A 14102-nucleotide genomic window follows, 5' to 3' on the forward strand; every position below is an offset into this window, starting at 1 on the left:
TGATCCTGCTTGGACAGTCTTCAAGCTCACTGCCCTCAGTGCCCCAGTGTGTTGCATTTTCTTATCTTCCTCCGCCGCCATCTACAAGTTCATACACTCTCCTTGCCTTCAAGCCCCTGATGCCACAAAGCGGGTAGTGTTGGGGTGGGGGGTGGAGCAGGGCCTGATGACCATGTGGGGTGGGGTGTCAAGAAGCATTTGGGTGGTGTGTCCTGGTGGGTAGTGGCCCTGCTCCCTAAAATAGTGCAGAGTAAATAAAAGGAATCAGGCTTTTCTGCCCTCCCGCCATTAGGATTGATGATGGATCCTTGTGGTCCCGAATGCATGCCTGATGGCGGGCACCTAGAGTAGGGTGTGGGCATATGTAGATGGGGTTCACCTGGGCTAGGACTGGGCTTATAAGGGTGATATCACGGGGACACCAGAGGAACGGAGAGCGAAAGAGCAGAGTGAAAGAGCAGAGCAGAGCGAAAGGAGCAGAGAAGCAGAGGCCATGAGAGAACACCGGACAGCCCAGAGTGAAGACTCGCTGGGGCTGGGAGGCCTGCCAGCCTGGCAGCACCCCCGGCTCCACTGCCTGCCATGTACCTGGTAAACCCAATGAAAGTCTGCAAAAGTCACTGAGGGCTCCAGGACTCCTCCTTCACCCTTCTGCTCGAATTGTAGAGATCCTACACTGTGCCCTTCCTGCCCCTACAAATAGGAACCCAAGAGAGCAGAGTGGGTGGAAGCTGTCTGTTCCAGATGTCTGGTGTTAGGTCCTGTGGACACCTGGTCAAGATGTCAAGAAAGCAGCTGGAAGAGGGCCTCAGCTTAAGGAAGAGCCTGGCACAAAATTATACTCGTGGTATGATTGTGTTGTTGTTAGCATACCTGCATTGCCAAAATATGGGGTACACTCAATCAGAACTGGGAAAACTGCAGTGAGCTCAAAAGCAAAAACCCAATCAGGGGAAATACCAAACACCCAGAGGTCGAGATGGTGTCATCCAATTTGCCTCCCATTTGGAGTGAGGCTGTAGCAGCCCCAACTTCCCAAACACAGTTGATCCCCCATGGTGACAGTTGGCATAGACTACAGGTGACTGTTCTGTGACCATGCACTTGCCCAGATTGGGGACTTAGAAAATTTTATGAGAAAAGAAGATGAGTTCACCAATGGAATTTAGGTATTTGAATTTGAAAACCTAATAAGGAAGGTCTATCTCCTATGTATTTGGAGAGATTTTTGTCATCTGCTTGCATTTTTTACTGTGCTACCAAGCCATCTTCCTTTTCTCTCTCCATCCCTCATTTCCCTTAAAAAAAAAAAAAAGAAGCCACAGAAAACATTTCCATCACAAATTTTAAAAGGCAGGACATAGTGACAGGTATTAGAAATGATAGCTGACAGAACTAGAAGGCAGGACTACAAAAAGCCTGCTGATATTCTTTCAGAAATGTGTTGTTTTGAACGGAAAGCTATTACCTCAACAACACTTAAACACTTGTTTTCTTTTTAGCCCTGATTTCTGCCATCTTGTTCCTATTTTCATCCATCCTTCATCCCACCCCATAGGAGGAAAGGTCAGGGGGACAGAGCCGAGAGGGTCAGAGAAACAGAGGTCAGTAATCAAAACAGCATCAAGAGGTGGAGATGGTGACAATCCACTCGTAAAATAAATTGGGTGTAGCTTTCATCAGAGGTAAAGGAGGTACCTCAGGCCATATGCCCAAGGACTGCATCTGGGGTATCTCTCCTTGCATTCTTTAAACAAATATGTTAAGCATCTGTATATGCAAGGTGGTTGGTAGTATTCGGAATCCAAATGTGAGTTACGCTGATATGTCCCCAACCTTCTGTTGAGGATAGTAAGGACAGGGGAGCAGCAGTTAGTCCTCAACCACAGAACTGTGATCATTACAAGATGCTGGTTACAAAGGATATGCCCAGGACATATAAGTGTGTGGATCAGAATATATTGGGGAGGGGGCTGGTCAGCAAAGTCCTCCATGATAGATTCTGATTTAGGAGGAAATCAATATTAAATCAATATTAAACTGAGACCTGAAGAATGAGAGCAGGTAAAAGTCTGGGGTGTTGGGGGTCGATGTAAGGAGCACTGGTAAGCTGAAGCCCCCAAAACAAACATGGAACTTTTTGGGGACAATGAAAGGGCTGAAAGCACTTGACATGATATGAAGCTTAAGTCACATTGTATTTTGAATGCGGGTTACACCACCATTTGCTCAGCCTTTAGTCTTGTTTTAGTTAAATTTCAGTGCCTTTTCATCTCTTAGACTCCTTTACAGTTATAGTCCAGACTTTCAGAAATTCATATATCATCAATGATTCTGACACATAAGACATTCTAAAACATAAGTCACATAGGGAATGTAGGACTCAGCCTGAGTTAGGAAATCCTTGTCTGTCATTTGATATTTTGGTTTTGAAGCTGCTGCACTTATGTATCTTTCTGGACATTTCTGTCCACAAAAGGTGAGAAATTGATATTTTCTCTTCCACCTAGTGATTATGTCTCAGCTCTTCTGGCAAAGATCTAGGCCCAGCTGGTGAAAAGTGGTCTTTTTAAAGTGCAGTAGTCCCTCCCCACCTTTTATGAAGGGGATACAATCCCAGACCTCTGGTGGATTTCTGAAACCACTGATAGTAGAACCCTGTGTATACCACATATTTTCCCATATAAACATGCAGATTTATGGATTATAATCAGTAAGAGATTAACAAAAACAATAATAGAGCTAAAAATATACTGTAATAAAATTATGTGACTGTGCTCTCTCTTTCTCCCAAAATATCTTGATTATGGGTAACTGAAACAGAGAAAAGCAAAATGAGAATAAAGGGGGGTAGCTGCTCTATGTATCTGCTACCCCGTTTTGGGGACATTGTGTGATGTGGCTGGCGACAACCAGTCTTTCCCTGTTCTCACTTTGATGTCATTAGGCTGTGCCCAGGTACGGGACCAGGTGGTCCATGGATGTCCTGCTGCAGGCAATTTCTTGGTAATGCAGCTCTTATCCTCTGCAATAGCATTGAAATGGGTGACTTTGCTGCCTTAGGCCCTTCGGGGGAGATGCGTGAAGGCTTGGTCTCCATTCAATGCTTTGGTTGGAATTGAGCCCATAACCATGGTTGATTATATTCATTTGTTGCCAGCAGATAACAGTAGCACTGTGGTTTCCATCTGTTACCACTGCTTTCAGATCATTCTAAATTAAATCTCTCAGTCATCTTTTTTTTTTTTTTTTTTAATGAATGATGTTTGGTGGCATTTGGAAAATGTGTCACACAAATCTCTGGGACTGAGCCCATGCTTTCACTGATGTTGTTCTGTACCCGAAAGGTGCACCTCTGAATATTTGTAGCAGCTACAAATGCTTTTTGGGAAGCGAAAGAGATTGCTTTTGAGGTTTGCCCTCTGGTGAGCTTTGGGATTCTTGGGTTTGAGGTTGTTTGCGGTAGGTTAGCTATTCTGAGTGCAGGTCTCTTGGCAAAGCTGCTTTGCACCCTTTTATTTTGCTCTTGAAGATGCAGTATTGATGGATCACAGTGCTGAGAGTTGAGGGATGCTTTAAGGCACTATTCCTAATATCTCCCCATAGGTTGTTTTGGGAGAGTGGAGGCAGGGGCTTTCATGTGGTTTCAGTGTCATTTTAGTTTCTTTTAGATAGTGAAATAATGCCTAAAGTAAACCTCATTCTGGTTGTTGTGAGAGATAGGACAGATGTTCCAAAGAATAGGACTGTGGGTTCCTGGGGCACAGGAAGTTTCAGCATGTATATTTTCCAGAGAAAACACAGATGTTAGAAATTGGCAGGCCCTGTTCAAATCCACTTTCTGCTTGCTTCCTGTGTTACCTAGGCCAAGTTAATTCACCTATCCAAGACCTCGATTTATTCATCTGTAAGTACATTTATAAGTGCCTAGCTTCCAGGGCTGTTATGCTATTAAGTGAGATTTCATATGAAAAGCACCTGGGATAATGGGCATTCCATAAATGCAGATACTATTTTTACATATAGTGAGCTAGAATGAAGAGATGATTTACCTCATTGGTCATTAGGGAAATGTCAGTTAAAACCACAGTGGGAGACTAGGCAGCATCAGATGGTTAATATTAAAGAGATGATGATGTGCTGGTGAGGGTGTGGAGAAATCAGAGCTCTCATTCATTGCTGTTGGGTATGCAAATAGTGTGGCTGCTTTGGGAAGGTTTGTTGCTCCCTTAAAAAGTTAAAAATAGTTAGCATCCTGCAATTCTGGTCCTAGGTATAGACCCAGGAAATGAAGACATGTTCACACCAACATGCAAATATTCATTGAGCCTTATTCATAATAACCAAAACAAGAAAACAGTCCCAATAAATGGATAAACTGAATGTGGCATATCCTTTCAGAGGAATACAGTTGTAAGGGCAGGACATGGACATGGTGCAGGTTTTCTGATCCAGCAGACCAGGTAAAGGAGGAGTCAGAGTCCTTAGTGGGTTTATGCAGGTCTTTTATTGGGATTTACCCGGTACACAGCAGGCAAGGGTGCTGGAGGGCCGGTAGGCTGGCAGTCCTCCCAGCCCCCAGCAAGTTTTCTTTTACTCTATCTGGGCTCTCCCGTGTTCTCTGCTTCTCTCTTGGCTGCTTCTTTCGGCTTCTACTGCTGCTGGCGTACCCATGACGCCGCCCTTAAAAGCACAGTCTTAGCCCAGGTGAATCCCATCTACCTATGCCCACACCCTATTCCAGGTGCCCGCCATCAGGCACGCATTCAGGACCGCAAGGATCCATCATCTGTCCTGATGGCCGGAGGGCAGAAAAGCCTGACATTTTTCCTTACCCTACAACAATTCACTAAAAAGGAGTGAACTGCTAATATGCAACAACGTAGATGGACAGAACCTAGACATAATAAACAGTAAGCTTATTATGATTTCATTTAATTGAACCTTGTAGAACAAGTATGACTACAGATAGAAAGTTGATTTGTAGTTGATTGGATGGGGTGGGAACTGAAATTGACTGCAGAAGGGAGAACTCTTTGGTGTGATGACCATGTTCTAAAACTGAATTGTGGTGGTGCACACACAGCTGTATATTCACAAAACTGCACTGAAAACTTTTTTGGTTTTGAGATATATATATTATATCCCAGTAAAGTTGTCTGTGTTTATGTTAATGAGCTGACATTTGGAAAGTCCCTAGGTAACTTAAGGATGGAGGCTGGTTGCCTGGGAAACCTGCCTTGTGATGAGAGAGTTGGAACTTTTGGTTGCCAATCCTGGGGAGAGAAGAGGGACTGGAGCTTGAGTTCAGTCACCACTGGTCAAGGATTAACCAGTCTTGCTTGTGTCATGAAGCCTCCTAAAAAATCCCAAGGGACAGGATTCAGAGAGCTTCCTTTTTGGTGAACTGATGTAGATTCTGGGAAAATGGTTTACTTTGAGAGGACAGTTTCCCCCACCAACAGAATGCTTAACCTTCATCTGGAAAGATGAATTAATAGGAATCCATTCCGTGACCCAAAAAATAACCTCCCAAGTCATATCAAATAAGAAGGTTCAGTTTTCTGATAGCTGGGGAAAGCTGTCCCTTGCTCTGTGCATCTCTTCCAGCTGAATGTTCCTGAGTCATATCCTTTTTGTAATAAACCAGTCTAGTGAGCAAAATGTTCCTCTGAGCTCTGTGAGCTGCTCTAGCAAATTAATGGACCCCAAGGAGAAACTTGTGGGAATCTCTGATATAGCTAATGACAGTCTGGACTTGGATTGGGCATCTGAGGTGAGGAAGGGGTAATTTTGTGAGACTGAGTTCTTAATCTGTGGGATCTGAACTAACTCTAGGTATGTAGTGTCAGAATTGAGGCATCTGAACTAACTCTAGGTATGTAGTGTCAGAATTGAGTTAAATTCTAGGCCACTCAGGTGATATCACAGAGTTGCTGGGCATGACAAAAACCTCGCACATCTGGTGTTAGAAGTATTGTGAGTGTGTTGGTAATGGGACAGTGATGGAGAAACACTGGATAGTGTAGGTTTTCTAGAGCAGTGATATATAATTAAATCCCATATTAAATTTGAAATTAGATCATATTACTTTCTCATAAGTCATGCTTTATATTGATAGCTATGTTTCAAAAAATAGCATGGTTTTCAGAGCCTAGGTGTCTATCAGTGGATTCAATCTCTTGCAGCATTTAAGACTTTTATGCCCCCCCTTGCCTCTTGGCACAATGGCCTCTGATTATTGCTAGAGGAATTTAAGTCTCAAGTAGAGAAACATTTGTAATATAACCCAAAAGAAATTGCACCACCCAAAAATAACACTGTAAATTTAGACTTACATAGCTCCATTCTTTTTCCTGTGAATAATAGTTATTTTTACATTGTTAAAATTAAATATATGTAATGTGTAATGTGTTTTAAAATAGCTGTTTACAATGATCATTTTACTTGATTGTTGCCTTGTGGGGCAGCAGCGGTGGCAGCGGTGCTGGACGAAGGAGAGACAACTCTTAAGTCTAAGTAGAGAGAGACCTAGAGGGGCTTATATCTCAAGAGGTGCAGCCACTTTGCAAGGGCAGTCCCATATTTATTGAGGATCAGATTCAGAGAAAGTGGGCAAGTATGTGGAGGAATGTACATGCATGGGGATGTGTTATCATCTGGTGCAAGGCAAGCTGGCTTGGAGTGACCAGGGGCTATTGCTTGGGGGGAGGGAGCGCATAATTCCTGCTAATCAAAGTATAATATCTCTATGCCCTATTCTTATCTAACTTTCTGCTAATCTTTACAGGTAAGGTAGTCTAGCTCATTTTACTAATCTGGCCTTAAAGTCTGTGGGCTGTTTTCAGCAGATACTGGTTTCAGGAGATACTGGTTTTTAGCAGATACTAGTATGTTCCCCACACCAGGACTTTTCCCCTGGTGAGAGGCCCCTGCCTGACTCTGCCTTTTACCTTGATCAGCAGGAATTCTGAGTACCAAAACAATAGCCCCGATCATGCTGAGGAATCCATACTTGATATTAATATTTTTCATGATACAGTTCTAATTGCTGAGTGTATGAGTACTTATTTGTTTCAATACACATTTTCTAGCCTTGTTTATTATTTTTCACATACTTTGTTCATCTGTTACTTTTTATTTAATTCCTCGTTTTTGTGAGCCAAATTTAGATATCTCTTTAAATATCTGCTTGCATCAACTCCCTATTTCTTTATTATTAGGCCAAATGGTCTGCTTTTTGTTTATTTATTTTTTAAAGATTTATTTATTTATGTGTACAAGAACTGGGGTACAGGCCAGAGTGTGGTGGGTGAAAGGATTCACCAGATACAGAGTGGGGGACAGAACAGGCAGACTGATGAAATACACTGCTGAGGGGAGCAGCAGGCGAGTCAGGAGAGGTCTGCTGCACCATGTGGGTAACTCCTTGGCTGGCGATTGAACTTGTGCTTCAGTGGCTGCAGACAGCTCCGTGGGTTGTGTCTCAACCCCTTGTGCCACCAGGGAGGCCCTGGTCTGCTTTTTAAAATAAAATTTAAAAAAATTGTTTTTAAGATACTTCAAACTATTGTAAGGTCTCTGCAGAAAACTAAGAGACTAATTACCAAAATAAACAGTGAAAAACCCCATCTCTAATACCACCAAAAAGATTTATTGTCAGGATTTTTTTACATATCTTTTCATATCATTTTTTTCTCTACTATGACTTATAACAAAAATATACTTTCCTAGAAATACTATTTTATTGACTATTTTATTATCAAAATATTCCTATATTATTGTATTATTGTATGTTTTTCCATACTCTGTATTTAATATTATTTCCTTGCGATGGGTGTAATAACTCCATGTAAGTCATAAACCTCATAGCTTTTTTGTTGTGTATTGAACAATTACTGCCCTGAAACATTACCTTTATATTCCCAATAGTATAATGTGATAGTATTTTCCCAAGTCCTCATCCACAGTGGGTATTAGCATTTTAATTTTAATTTTTTAAAGATTTTTATTTTATTTATTTTTGTGTAGAAGAACTGGGGTATAGGCCAGAGATACGAGGGTGAGGTGAGAGGAGGTGAGAGGATTCACCGGAGACACACTGGGGAGAAGAACAGGCGGAGCCACTGAAATATACTGCTAAGGGGAGCAGGGATTGAACTCAGGCTGCTTTGCTGAGGGAGGGCTGTTGCGGTGGTAGCACTTAGACTTAACCCCTAGGCCACGAGGGAGGCTACTAGGTTTTTAAAATTAACAGTTGGATACATAAAGCCATACCCTTATAAATTACACTCTTGATTACTAACAAATGTTATGTCTTCAAATAGGTTTATTGATCTTTTGTGTTTCTTATTTGAAGAATTTTCATCTCTTATTTTTTTCTGATTGATTTTTTAAAATCTTTTTCTTATTGAATAACATTAGATCTTTACTATTAAAGATATCAAACTTGTTATATTTGAATACTTTTCTCTATGGTTTGCCTTTTAACTTTAATTATTGATTTATTCTCATCTCCAAGAGGTAAGGAGTTTTTGCCTACTTGAATTAAGAACCTTGAGGGAATTTGCTCTCCTAACATATTTTTGTTGTTGTTGTGTTAAATACTAAAACAGAAAAAACCAAACAGGAACATTATTCAGAGCAAGTTATGAAGATTCATGGAGTTTTCTTAAGGGTATGCAGCTGGGACTTATTTGTTTCTTATTAATAAGACACAATTTTTGTCTCTGAATTTTATTTCTGTCTTCATGAGAGTTTCTTTGCTCTCATCTCTTTAATAAACAGTGGTTCTGTGAAACCTCAAACTCTTCATTCAAAAAAAATCAAGCTGTCTTGGAAATGAGGTGTTCCTGAAAAACAGAACGTCATAAGCCCAAGGACTAAGTGATTATTACTTAAGGAATTGATTTAAATCCCAATATTAGAATTAAAGCATAGTCATTGCTATTATTTGAAATTCAGAGACCTTGAGATGAATTACCTGTCACTCCCTCCATAAAATTCTTGCCCTAACTTCAGCAAAGCCCTTTGCCTCTGTCCCTGGTCCTGAGCCTGCCAGCATACACAAGACTCCCTCTGTTCAGAGTCTGAGGATTGGACTCGCCCACTCCAACTGGGCTGAAACTCCCTTAGCGGTTTCTCAGCCTTGTGTGTCAAGTGCAGTTTGTGGTGAATTTAAAAGTATCACTGAGAGCTGATTCCTGTGACAGAAAGTCATCCGTCGGCTCCTCTTGGGCATTCACAGTGTTCTGAGGAAAATTGGATTTATTGGGCCAGGACAGAGTGGTTGTAGCTATCAGTGAGATAAGTAAAACAGGGATTCTTACTTCACTGGTGTCAGTGGGATTAGTTCTGTTAATAAAGCTCTAGATTGCCATTCATTTAAAGATCCTATCTCACCCCTTACTGAACAAAAGGAGGTGAAATTTAGATAAAATCCCATAGTGTATTGAATCTCTAGACTTTGCCCGTCACTCCCATGTGGTTTTAGTTTTCTCAAAGCTTACCAGGTACGATTGTGGTGCAATTGTTCTTTTAACTTGGAATAGAGAAAGGACATAACATTTTGTTAAACAGTGGCATCCTGGGGCTGCCTGTATTCAGGATAACTAAATGTAGAATGGTTTATGTCAATGTGAGGATTACTGTTGGGGATTAGGAAGAATTTGTCCTTTTCAGTCTGTTTAGATCCTGACTAAATCTGGGTAACTATATTTAGAAGGGTTGAACTACGTTTACAGATAACCTTATCCTTGAATAATAGATCTTCAAAATTTGTCCTAGTACAGATGTCTTATAAACCTTTACAGTTTAAATCTCAGATCTCCTCAATTAAATTGTTCCTCACAGTATCTATACTTGCATAATCCTGCCTATTCTGCTTCATTAATAGTTTATACATTGTGTATTGCTGCTCTTTATGATCTCTTCAAGGCATAGTTCATTATGTTTATGATTGCTTCCTGTATCTTGGACAGAATATTACACTGTAGCTCATTAAGGGCCTTCTGTTGCTCGAAATCTGGTCCAGTATTCTGGCTATTGAGGGTGCCTGGTTGATAAACAGAAAGTGGCTGACTTGGCCTTTCCTAATAGATATAGTTTCATATAGGTCATCAATCCTTAAAAACCATGATAGTGTCTTTACAGAACGGATAGGCCTACTTTTATAGGTGGATATAAAACCTTAAAGTTGATTTTTTACTTTTTTTTCAAACTTTTTTTTGGGGTGAGTGACTTGTTCTTTTTAAGGGAGATATTTGAAAAGCAAATATACAAATGTGTAAAGTATTATATATTTAGAATCTTTAAGGTTTACAAGCATTGTTTCTGCTTAGATGACAGGTAACCATAGTCAAATAAGCTTTAAAAGTATTTATGCTAGAGAATTAAGAAACTTCCTCTCAGATACCCTTTAGGGAGATGGAGTTGCTCTCTGGCAGTGGGATTCAGTGAACTGCATCCTGATCTAGTCCGGCGTTTTAATACATATAGTATTAGTTGCTTCTCCAAGTCTTATGCACTCACCAGGGGTGAGTATGTCCTATTTTAGAAATGAGGAAGCTGAGATTATTTGATGGCAGCATGGCAGCTGGGGTCAGAACCCAGTTGTCTAGGTTTTGAGTTTTTTGATTTGGGTGCTTCCAGTTGAACCCAGCACTGAGTCATCTTTTTGCCATTCTCCATACCACCCATTGGCTTGCTCTTGGGGCCTCTGCTGACAGCCCATCAGTGTTTGGGATTACTCTGAAAATTACTCATTCCTCACAAATTCCCATTTTGTGGTTAAATTATTGCTTTCGTATTGACTTCTACTTCACAGAACAAGGCTGTCAATGTGGGCGGTTTCCAGCAGGAATCTCTCTCCACCTCCTGCCCTAGGGAACCTTGTCTCTAATCTTATCATGAGACCATATGAATCATTGTGCAAGCTGACTTTTATACCTGGTAAATAGTTAGAACTGCGCAAGAGTGACCAACAAGTAGGCGTCAGCTAAGTTACTGAACATCCCAGCAAAAATGCCAGAAAGGGAATTTGGGGAAGGTCAGAGGAAGGATGGGATGAATGGTTCCCTGATGTCTGAGGGCGCTAGGAGTAGCACCAGGAGGGTAGAGTATTCCCCCTAGGAGTTTTTTGTGAGCACTAATTTTTCAATCTCTGTGCTGCTCGGTTGCTCCTAGCAAAGATATGTGCAATAGTGCCATGATAGTCTCCAGTGAATTTTTTTTTAAAGATTTATTTTACTTGTTTATGCATACAAGAACTGGAGTGTGGGGTGAGGTGTGGGGTGAGAGGATTCACCAGAGAGAGAGTGGGGGAGCAGAACAGGCAGATCTACTGATATACACTGCTGAGGGGAGCAGCAGGTGAGACAGGAGAGGTCTACTGCACCATGTGGGTCAGCTCCCTGGCCGGGGATCAAACTTAGGCTGCAGTGACTGGCGATAGCTTGTTAGCACTCAGACTTGAACCCCTTTGCCACCAGGGAGGCCTCTTTAGTGAATTTTTTCAGGCTGAGAAGAGTGGATTAAAAAACTTGACTATTTTGACTTAACTATTCTGTTTTCAAGTGTGAGAAGCATTTATATGTTTCAAAAGTCAAAATATATTAAAAAGTGCACTCATGGAAATCTCATTCTTGTCCCTGTCTCTGGCAGACTCTCACCTGTCAACCACAGGGTAAGCATTTTTAAAAGGTTTTAGTATATCCTTCCTATGTTTCTTTATATAAAATTAGCCAAATGTATGATTTCCTTTTCCTGTAAGGTAATTTGCCTTGCATATTATTATTTTTTAAAATTTATTTATGCATGGAAGAACTGGGATGTAGACCAGAGTTGCGGTGGGGGGGGGGGAGGATTCACCAGAGAAAGAGTGGGGAGCAGAACAAGAAGATTTACTGAAATACACTGCTGAGGGGAGCAGCGGGCGAGATGGTAGAGGTCTGCTACACCATGTGGGTCAGCTCCCTGGCTGGGGATAGTGGTGATAGCTCTGAGATTTAACCCCTAGGCCGCCAGGGAGGCCCAAGCCTTGCATATTAGAAATAGTCTTCTGCATACAGCCTTTTAAGGTAATACTGCATCTTGGAAATCATCTCACTCCATTTTGAAACCTCTCGTTGGTGGCTAAATTCTCTGTTGTGTAGATGCACCATCATTTACTTAACCCAGCCTTCTATGAGTGGCTATTTGTGTTATGTCCAGAGCTTTGCTGTTAGAAATAATACCACAAAGAATAACATTGTGCATGTGATGGTCCTTATTTCAATATTCATGGAGAGAAAGTCAGGGAATAAAGAGGAATACATTCTTAGTAGTTTTCCAGATATTGCTAAATTTCCTTTCCTATAAGCCAATGGTGAGTGCCTGCATGTTGTGCTATGTAATAGTTCCATGCCTCAGCCACCCTGTGGTAGCTCTGTGGCGCATACTTCAGTATGAGATTCACATGTACACACCATTTTGGCAGCAAGTGTAAAGGGGTTGTGAGGGGAGCTGCTTCCTTGAAGTCTCATTTGTTAATGGTGGAATAGGAGTATTTCTGGAATTTCACTCTGGCTTCCCCTACCGCCATCTGTAGCCATAGGAAATTATGGGGTCATTGGAGGTGGGCAAGTAGGCTCCTGAGGGTGATGTTGATTAGTCTGGGAGAAGCAATGCCTAGTGTTGTTTTGTCATAAACTGTGACTGAGCAAGACAGTTGTTAGTGGCCCCATTTTCTTAATCTATAAAATGGTATTCCTAATATTAACATAATAAGAAAAAAATCCTTCCTAATAGGCAATGCATTAATGCTATTTTTATTGTTATTTTGAGTTGGGAGATGTGGTGCTGGGTCTTGAACAAGTAAGTGGCTGCTTCAGAACAGGGAACTCCAGAAAAGCAGGGAAACCCCCACAGTCAGCCACATCCTTGCCTACACCAAGGGCTCCACTCCCCTGGGGTGTGGGACTGAGTCAGGTCCAGGTGCCTATAGGAGTGGGTGGCGTGAAGGGAGGAAAAGCATTTCAGGCTGAGTTCTGATGTTTCCCGAGCTTCGGGGCTGGTATGGGGTGGGTGGGGGGCAGTTTGCAGCAGACGCTGTTTTCCGATTGTGTGGAGCGTGAGTGTCAAGTACCAGGAAAGTGTGTCTCTCTGGCGGTGATGGAGAATCAAGAAGAAACATTTAAAATTCCACTTAGAATAAAGACTTGGTTTCTTAGTTTGTCACAAAAGACTCTAGTGAAATGAATTATAATTTGGGACAGAGACCTGAAATTGCTGTTCCTTGACAAAATAAATTGACTTCAACTCTTTGAATTTCATTTCTTGAACTGGACAGAAGCTAACCTATTCTAAATTAAAATCATTTTCCAGAAACAAATTGGGGTCACTTCAGGTTGTCTAAGTGTTTCTGAGTGTCTTAAGGCATATTTAAAATACCCCAGTGCTGTTTCATGCTGTTTCTGTAGCTCATCTGACTTAGGTAGTATAAAACAGGATGTTTGCACTTACCTCCCCCCTGGCACTCCACTAGATTTGGGGGTCTGTTTCTAAACTTATGTGCAGCTGTCTGGGATGTCGCCATACACCTGCTGGGCTGGGGGAAGGGCAAGGTAGAAGCAGTCCTTGCCAGATCCCAGGAAGCTCATTGCCTGGGGTGGGGTTAGGGGGCTTTGGCTGCACACCCCCTCCCCTGCCCAAGAAAGGTTTGTTGTCTCTGTGCTATTCCCACTTTTTTTTTTAAAGATTTATTTATTTATTTATACAAGCACTGGGGTACAGTCAGAAGTGCGGGAGGGTGAGAGAATTCACCAGAGCCAGAGTGGGGAACAGAACAGGCAGGCTGATGAAACACAGTGCTGAGGGGAGCAGCAGGCGTGTCAGGAGAGGTCTGTCATGCCATGTGGGACCCTTGCTGGTGGCGGCAGGGGAGGGAACCTGCGCTGCAGAGGCTGCGGGCAGCTTTGCAGCCCAGCGCTCAACAGCTGAGCCACCAGGGGAGGCCCATTCCCACTTTTCTTGTTGCTGATAACTTTGCACAGTAATATTTCAAGTATTTTGTTTCATAGGGGCTAATGAAATGGATCATGAGGTAGGAGTTGTGAATTAAAAAA

The 14102-nt window shown here is 41.9% G+C and overlaps 1 protein-coding gene across 1 annotated transcript in view; it reads left to right on the plus strand.

Moving 5' to 3' along the window:
- VOPP1 (VOPP1 WW domain binding protein) overlaps window positions 1-14102 on the plus strand; it is a gene marked incomplete at both ends in the record, with an annotated part of 108443 nt that overhangs the window by 34929 nt on the left and 59412 nt on the right. The gene's annotated exons all lie outside the window — the stretch shown is intronic.

Source organism: Talpa europaea (genome assembly GCF_964194135.1).
Source record: "Talpa europaea genome assembly, chromosome: 11".
NCBI classification, from domain to species: Eukaryota; Metazoa; Chordata; class Mammalia; order Eulipotyphla; family Talpidae; genus Talpa; species Talpa europaea.